We start from the raw sequence: 8,823 nt of genomic DNA, 5'->3' as shown, positions 1-8,823 counted from the left end.
TGACCAAGCTTTTGGTCACCTGCCCTAATTTCTCCTTATGTGGCTCGGTGTCAGATTTTTGTCTTATAATTACTCCTGTGAAGCGCCTTGGGATGTTTTACTACATTAAAGGCGTTATATAAATACAAGTTGACATGAAAGAAAGACTTATGAAATAATACTGAGTGGCCTATGGGTGGCGCTGTCCAGGGAGAGTATAAATACTCGGGCACGGGCCCAGCTTGCGCAGGACATTCTTAACAGGAACTAGTGAAGGACACAACTAGACCTCCATGTTGTAAAACAGTTGATTAAAGCTTTGTTTAACGCTTAGACCAAGTGCCTAGTAGTTTTCTTACATCACAGGTTGTTGTTGTTGTTGAATTGACCTTCATGACTGCCCTGGGCTTTATGTGGGCCCTCATACCTCAGTTATCAAGCCTGGAGCGAATGCTGACAAATATTGCCGTGCTTGAGTACGTGGATGTTTATCAGCTCAGGTAACAGTCTGGAGTGCTCAGGTTGATGGAAGACTGTGGTGTTTGGAGCTCTTAAATCCATAAGCCAGTGTTCCAATCCTAGACCCAGCATACAAACTTTCTTGATTGGCCGGGAATGTGATGATCATTATGGATTCAACTGTGGGAAGGTAGAGCTGTGTCAGCCATGGCTCGGTGGGCATCACTCTCTCTCGCCTCTGTGTCAGAAGTTTGTGAGTTCCAATCCCACTTCAGAGGCTTGAGCACAAAAATCTAGGCTGACACTCCCAGTGCGGTGCTGAGGGGAGGGCTGCACTGTCGGAGGTGCCGTCTTTCGGATGAGACATTAAACTAAAGCCCTGTCTGCCCTTTCAGTTGGACGTAAAAGATCCCATGGCATTAGTTGAAGAAGAGCAGGGGAGATTTCCCAATGTCCTGGCCAATATTTACCCCTTAAACAGATTATCTGTTAATTATCACATCACTGTTAGTGGGATCTTGCTATGCACATATTGGCTACCATGTTTCCTACATTACAACAGTGACTACACTTCAAAAATACTTCATTGGCTGTAAAGTGCATTGGAACGTCCTGAGGATGTGAAAGGCGCCATAGAAATGCAAGTCTTCCTTTCTCCTAAATCCATAAACCAGTGTTCTAATCATAAACCCAGTGTACAAGCCTTCCTGATTGGCCGGGAATGTGATGATTATCAACGATTCAGCTATGGGAAGGTGGGAGGGGGAAGTTGAGTATATAAGGCAATCCTCAAACGATTCTGTGGAGTGAGAGATAGATAGATATGGATGGATGAATTGCAATGTGCTACTGCACTTGCTGAACTGTGTGATTGATATAGGTTGCTATTGAGTACACTGTTCTAATTGTATGAGGAGTTTTGTCCGGGTGAAGTGGGAGGCTGTGTGACCCTGCTCTTCATAAGGGATACCTGCCTGTCACTAGATAGCTGGGAGCTGGATATAAATCTGCAATTACCCCAATCACCTCGACATACAGAAAACAGGTGAAGAGACTGGAGACGCTGGGACCGTTCTCCTCAGAGCAGAGAAGGTTAAGGGGAGATTTAATAGTGGTGTTTAAAATCATGAAGGGTTTTGATACAGTAGATCGGGAGAAACTGTTTCCACTGGCAGGAGGGTCGGTAACCAGAGGACACAGATTGAAGATAATTGGCTAAAGAGCCAGAGGAGAACGTTTTTTTACACAGCGAGTTGTTGTGATCTGGAACGCGCTGCCTGACAGGGCGGCGGAAGCAGATTCAATAGTAACTTTCAAAAGGAGAATTGGAAATGTACTTCAAAAGGAAACATTTGCAGGGCTATGGGGGAACGAGCAGGGACGAACAGGAGAGCTCTTTCAAAGAGCCGGCACAGACACGATGGGCCGAATGGCCGCTTGCTGTGCTGTAGGATTCTAATATACAAAGCCTCGGAATTTCTTTGGAGCTCCTGCCGTTCCATTGCCGAGAGTCCAGCGGCGGAGTGGGGCACAGCCCTGTGTAAATTCCAAGCCTCTGTCACGGCAGGATTATCAGGGATCACTGCTTGATCCCGACATGAAAGACCTTTCGAAAAGAATAAAAAATCTTCCTACCATTTGCTGCTGTTGCTTCGCTCACTGGTGTCCTGCCAATGATAGACAAACATTTACTGAGGCATGGAGAGTGTTTGCGCACAGGGACATCTTGCTCTGATGTGTAAACACTCCACAATGGCAGAAGATAAGACGCCTTGCGCACACCCGATCGGCCTTTCTTCTCCTGTGTACATAGACGTCACTGCTTGTTTACGGGGAGAGTCACCTCCAAACCCAATGTAGACCCATCGCAAGCCAAATTAATTCACACAACCAATGGCCTCGCCCTTCCTATCTCTGTAACCTCCACCAGTCCTACAACCCACTGAGATCTCGGCGCTCCTCCAATTCTGGCCTCTTGTGCGGCCCCAACTTCCTTCGCCCCACCAGTGGCGGCTGTGCCTTCAGCTACCTGGGCCCTAAGCTCTGGAATTCCCTCACTAAACCTCCCTGCCTCTCTCTCCTCCTTTAAGACGCTCCTTAAAACCTACCTCTTTGATCAAGCTTTTGGTCACCGGTCCTAATATCTCCTTATGTGGCTCGGTGTCAAATTTCTGTCCGATAACACTCCTGTGAAGCGCCTCGGGATGTTTTACTATATTAACGGCGCTGTATAAATGTGAGTTGTTGTTGAAATTGTAGTGTATGTACCTTTAAGAGAGAACTACTTTTACAGCTCCTGTATACTGTAGTACCGGCAGTGACCACACCTGTATATAAGCCTTGAGCATGCCTCTGTACCCCCAGTCTTGAGACTACCCTACTCCAGTAAACACCTGTTGATTGTTAAGTTACAGCATCCGTGTAGTTATTGGAAAAACATCATACTCTCAGAATCACGGATCTAACAGTGGCGACAAGTGTCGATTCGAATCTACCTGCAACTCTGCATTTCCCTTCGAGGATTTGCTCCGGGAGGGCGGTGGAAGAAAGTCGAGGCCAGAAGCACGGGCGTCGACCATGAGCAACCGCCCAGTCGTCCGGCAGAGAGTGAACATCGCAGGGGAGGCTGTGGAGAGCCGGGCTTGGTTCCCCAGCCACGACAATCAGCAACAGACTGACAACAGGTACAGCGCAGACCCTTCCCGGGCAGCAGCGGCTGGAGCCGACCGACGGCAGAGACAAAGCCGAGCAGCGTCGACAGGGTAAGAGAGAGGGTGAAGCACACAGGGCACAGCCAGGGGTTGAAAACCGAGCGGCGTCAAGGAAAAACAAAATGGAGAGAGAGAGGGTAAAGCAGCAGCCGGGTTCAGGACCGAGCAGCGGAAACGGGAAAGGCGCACAGAAAAAAAAAGCGCAGAGCACAGCCAGGGCTCAAGGGCTGAACAGTGTCCGCGGGGAGAAGAAGGGAGAGCGCGGGAGACGCCATTGAGCCGCGGAGAAGAAGGAAGAGCGCGGGAGACGCCATTTTTAGAAGCCGCAGCGGAGAAGAAGGGCGAGCGCGGGAAGAAAGGAAAGTGCGGGAGACACCATTTTGTGCCAGCGGTGAAGAAGGGAGAGCGCGGGAGACGCCATTTTTGACAGTTAAATCACACCCAGGGATGCCGAAGAGTGGCAGTATCTCTACGTTTGACAATGAAGTCGAAGATTGGGCGACATATGTGGAACGTATTGAGGTGTACTGCAGGGCAAATGAAGTGCCAGATGCTAGGAAAGCACTGGTTTTGTTAAATTCCATGGGTGCAAAAACTTATGGCTTACTGCGAAACCTAATAACCCCAGAGAAGCCCGTGAATAAGAATTTCGAAAGCATAGTAGAAATCCTACAGGACCACTTAAACCCCACACCACTGCTGATAGCAGAAAGATTTAAGTTCCATAAAAGGAACCAACATAAAGACGAAAGTAATGCTGAGTACTTAACAGAACTGCGCAAGCTATCAAAACACTGCCAGTTTGGAGTGGGACTAGCAGATACGTTAAGGGACAAGTTTGTGTGTGGGCTTCAAAGTGAAGGAACCCAGAAACGGCTTCTATCAGAAAAGGATCTTACGCTGGACAAGGCTTTCAGCATGGCAGTATCACACGAAGCAGCCGCAAGGGGCGCTGCAGAGATACAATGGAGACCGCAAGAATATGGCACCAGCAGAACAACACACGACCAGAAGGATTGTTGGTTCAAGGACCAAGTGTGCAGACAGTGTGGAAAAGCAGGACACATAGCAAGAGTCTGCAGGTCTGGGAAGAAAACCAACAGCAAGAAATCTCCACAGGAGAAGTACAAAAAGGTACATAAGGTGATGGACAGTAGTTCAGACGAACAGAAAAGTGCTACAGACTCCGGAAGCAAGGAGCTGAGTTGTCTGAAACTACATAAGGTAACCAAAATGGAGGATCACCAGACTATCTGGGTTACACTCAAGATAGACGGAGTCCAAGTGAAAATGGAATTGGACACAGGATCAGCCCTAACAGTCATAAACCAAAGGGACTACAAGCGGCTATTTTCACATATACCCTTGAAAGCTACAGAGATTGTCTTGAAGACGTACACGGGGCAAAAAGTCTACCCCAAAGGAAAAATAAGGGTGAAAGTGATATACAAAGGCCAGGAAATACCTAAAATGGACCTATATGTATTGCCAGATGGAGGACCACCACTACTAGGACGTGAATGGATCCGGAAGATACAATTAGATTGGCATTCCATACAGGCACTGAAGGTTGAGGTCAAAAAGGATGACGACGTCACAGCTGGACGACTGTCAAAAATGCTAACTGACGCAAAAGAAGTGTTCCAGGAGGGACTCGGAACACTAAAAGGCTTAACAGCAATGATTAAAATAGAGGAAAATGCAAGCCCAAAGTTTCTTAAGGCCAGACCAGTGCCTTATGCGATCCGACCAGCCGTCGAAGCAGAGCTGGAAGGGTTAGAACATTCAGGAGTACTGTCCAAAGTAGACTGGAGCGAGTGGGCTACACCCATCGTTCCTGTAATGAAGAGGTCATTGAGTAATACGCCTGGGGAACCAAAGAAGGGCCGCATCTGTGGGGATTTTAAGGTGACAGTGAACCCAGTCCTTCACATGGTACAATATCCGCTTCCACGAATTGAGGATATTTTCACCTCGCTATCTGGCGGTAAACACTTCACCAAAATTGATCTAGCCCAGGCGTACTTGCAAATGGAGGTAGAAGAAGCCTCGAAACAATACCTCACGATCAACACTCATAAAGGCCTCTACCAATACAACCGGCTGGTGTTCGGGGTAGCATCGGCTCCGGCTATTTGGCAAAGGGCGATGGATCAAGTCCTGCAAGGGATTCCAGGGACCCATTGTTATTTGGATGACATCCTGGTCACGGGCAAAAATGACAGTGATCACCTCGCCAACTTGGAGAAGGTGCTCACTAGATTAAAGGAATATGGGCTACGAGCTAATCGCCACAAGTGCGAGTTTTTCCAGAAGCAGATCTCGTATTGTGGCCACGTTATTGATGAAGAGGGGTTACATAAGTCCCCTGAAAAGATTGAGGCAGTAGTCAAGGCTCCAGCACTGGAAAATGTGTCACAACTGAGGTCGTTCCTCGGGCTGGTGAACTACGACCATAAGTTCTTGCCAAATTTGTCTACAGCATTACACCCACTGAACACCCTACTGCAAACGGGGGTACCATGGAAGTGGAATGACGAATGTAAACGAGCTTTCCAGAAGTGCAAAGAATTGATCACATCAAAAGAGGTGTTGGCCCATTTCAACCCAGCGCTACCAATTCGTTTGGCATGTGATGCATCACCCTATGGTATTGGAGCGGTGCTGTCGCACAAATTCCCAGACGGGTTGGAGAGGCCAGTAGCCTTTGCGTCTCGGTCACTAACCTCAGCCGAGCGCAACTACACCCAGATTGACAGGGAGGCCCTCAGCCTAGTATGGGGAGTAAAAAAATTCAACCACTATCTGCATGGGCAGAAGTTCACCTTGCTGACTGACCACCAACCACTTGTCTCCATCTTTAATCCAAAGAAGGGCGTTCCGGTGATGACTGCACAACTGTTACAAAGATGGTCCTTTTTTCTAGGGTCGAACCAATATGAAATAGAATATAAAGGCACGAAACAGCATGGAAACGCTGATGGGCTATCACACCTGCCACTGCCTACTGTGGAGGAAGCACCAGCAGTGGACCCTATCGAGATATTTTATTCGTCAATAATTGAACGATTGCCAGTAACTAACGCGGATATAGAGAAGGAGATGATCCGACGCTGTCTCGGGTATATGATTTGACGGTGAGGGGATGGCCAACACATGGCGACTCACTGTTGCCAGCATTCTCATCCAGAAGAGAACAGCTGTCAGTATGCCAGGGGACAGTGATGTGTGGATCCAGAGTGGTGATTCCACCCAAGTTAAGGGAGAGAATGCTAAATGAGCTTCATGAAGGTCATCTGGGAGGGGTGAAAATGAAAAGCCTTGCTAGGGCTTATGTGTGGTGGCCGGGGATCGATCAACAAATCGAGGACCTAACCAAGAGCTGCTCAGAATGGCAGAAGGTCCAAAATGCACCACCACATGCCCCTCTACACCCATGGGAGTGGCCCTCCTCTCCATGGCAACGGGTGCATATTGATTTTGCTGGTCCATTCATGGACTCAATGTTCTTAATAGCAGTGGATGCTCACTCAAAATGGCCTGAGGTGATAAAAATGTCCTCAACCACTACAGAGAAAACGATTGCAGTCCTACGGACCATATTTGCCAGGAACAGCTTGCCAGAGCAGATTTGCTCTGATAATGGACCACAGTTTGTGTCCGAAGAATTTCGGAAATTTATGAGAAGGAATGGGGTAAGGCATTACACATCCGCCCCGTATCATCCAGCCACAAATGGATTGGCTGAGAGGTTCGTACAAACCTTTAAAAAGGCGATAAAGGCCATGTGCGACGATGAAATTCCACTACAGCATAAGGTGGACAATTTCCTATTAGCCTACAGAAATGCGACACATGCAGTTACCAACCAGATCCCGGCCATGATGTTCTTTAACCGAAGGTTGAGATCTCGTCTGGATTTGCTCAGACCAAATGTGCGAAGAAATGTTGAGGATAAACAATTCCAGCACATCAATGAGAAGCCGACAAGGAGCTTCAATGTAGGACAACCAGTCTTGGTCCGTGACTACCGAACAGAGAAATGGCAACCCGAAACGATATGCACAAGGCAGGGGCCATTAATGTACACAGTGGATGTCGAGGAGAACATTGTGAGACGCCACGTCGATCAGATCTTAGCGTCACAGGAATGAGTCAACCCCATGTCTCACGTACCTGGGGATGAACCCGACATACCTCAGAACCAGTAGCAGTGGAAACCGATGAACTAACCGACGAAAAGGGGCCTGAATCGCCTCCGCACCAAGAACAAGAACCTCAGGAAAGGCGCTATCCCGAAAGGATCAGGAAGCCGCCCCAAAGACTGAATCTATAAATGGACTATTGTTGTTTAATGTGCATGTTAATGTGTTAATTGTTATTTGAATATTATGGGTACTGCTAATCTAAAAGGGGAGGAATTGTAGTGTATGTACCTTTAAGAGAGAACTACTTTTACAGCTCCTGTATACTGTAGTACCGGCAGTGACCACACCTGTATATAAGCCTTGAGCATGCCTCTGTACCCCCAGTCTTGAGACTACCCTACTCCAGTAAACACCTGTTGATTGTTAAGTTACAGCATCCGTGTAGTTATTGGAAAAACATCATACTCTCAGAATCACGGATCTAACAGAAATGGCCCAATTCGTGTCTCGTTGGGCTTCTAATTTACATCGGAGCTCAACCCTGGTAAAAACTCTCGGGGGAGGAGATTGTTACTGGCTCCGCCTGGCAGAAACACGGCAAAAACTGAGGGCGATGACTTACCGCCTTGTTCCTGTCCCCGATGCGGCCGACGCCATCCTGAAAACGGGTCTGCTGCGGGGCAGCCAGAGCTCCTGCCCATCTAGAGCCTGTAAGCCCCCTGTTAATATGCAAATTGGTGAACCTATGAAGACCACCCCACCCCCCCGCCCCCCGGCTACCATTTTGGGACACGGCTGGGAGGAGCGTGTAAGCTCCACCCAGTTTTTCTCGGCGGTACAGCCGAAGAGGACCAGGAATGTTACGTTCAAAATTAATTTTTTTGTTCGGCCTGGAGGAGCAGGAGTGTTGCCTCCTGGCTGCACAAGAATAACGGAAAAAGAAAACACAAAGACTTGCATTTCTATAGCGCCTTTCGCAACCTCAGGACATACCAAAGCGCTTTACAGCCAATGAAGTACTTTTTGAGGTGTAGTCACTGTTACAATGTAGGAAATGCAGCAGCCAATTTGCACACAGCAAGCTCCCACAAACAGCAACGTGATAATGAGCAGATAATCTGTTTTAGTGATGTTGGTTTATTGGCTAGGACACTGGGGGGAGAATTACTTTGCTCTTCTTCAAAAAGAGCCATGGGATCTTTTACGCCCACCTGAGAGGGCAGACCGGGCCTCGGTTTAACGTCTCATCAGAAAGACGGCACCTCCGACAGTGCGGCACTCCCTCAGCACCGCACTGGGAGTGTCAGCCTGGCTTATGTGCTCAAGTCCCTGGAGTGGGACTTGACCCCACAACCTTCTGGCTTCGAGGCGAGGGTGCTGCCCACTGAGCCACGGCTTCACAGGCCACTGCCGCTTGTACTCTCAACCAGACCGCCGCCATTGCGCACCTCCACCGCGCCCCCCGCCCACCCCTGCCCACCTTGGTGCTACCCTATATTACGTCTGCCTGGTGAGCTTCCTGTTGG

This window comes from Somniosus microcephalus, chromosome 16 (assembly GCF_052327205.1).
Source record: "Somniosus microcephalus isolate GS21.2 chromosome 16, FLI_Smic_1.0, whole genome shotgun sequence".
Lineage (NCBI taxonomy): Eukaryota > Metazoa > Chordata > Chondrichthyes > Squaliformes > Somniosidae > Somniosus > Somniosus microcephalus.
Note: the sequence above shows the minus strand (reverse complement) of the source record.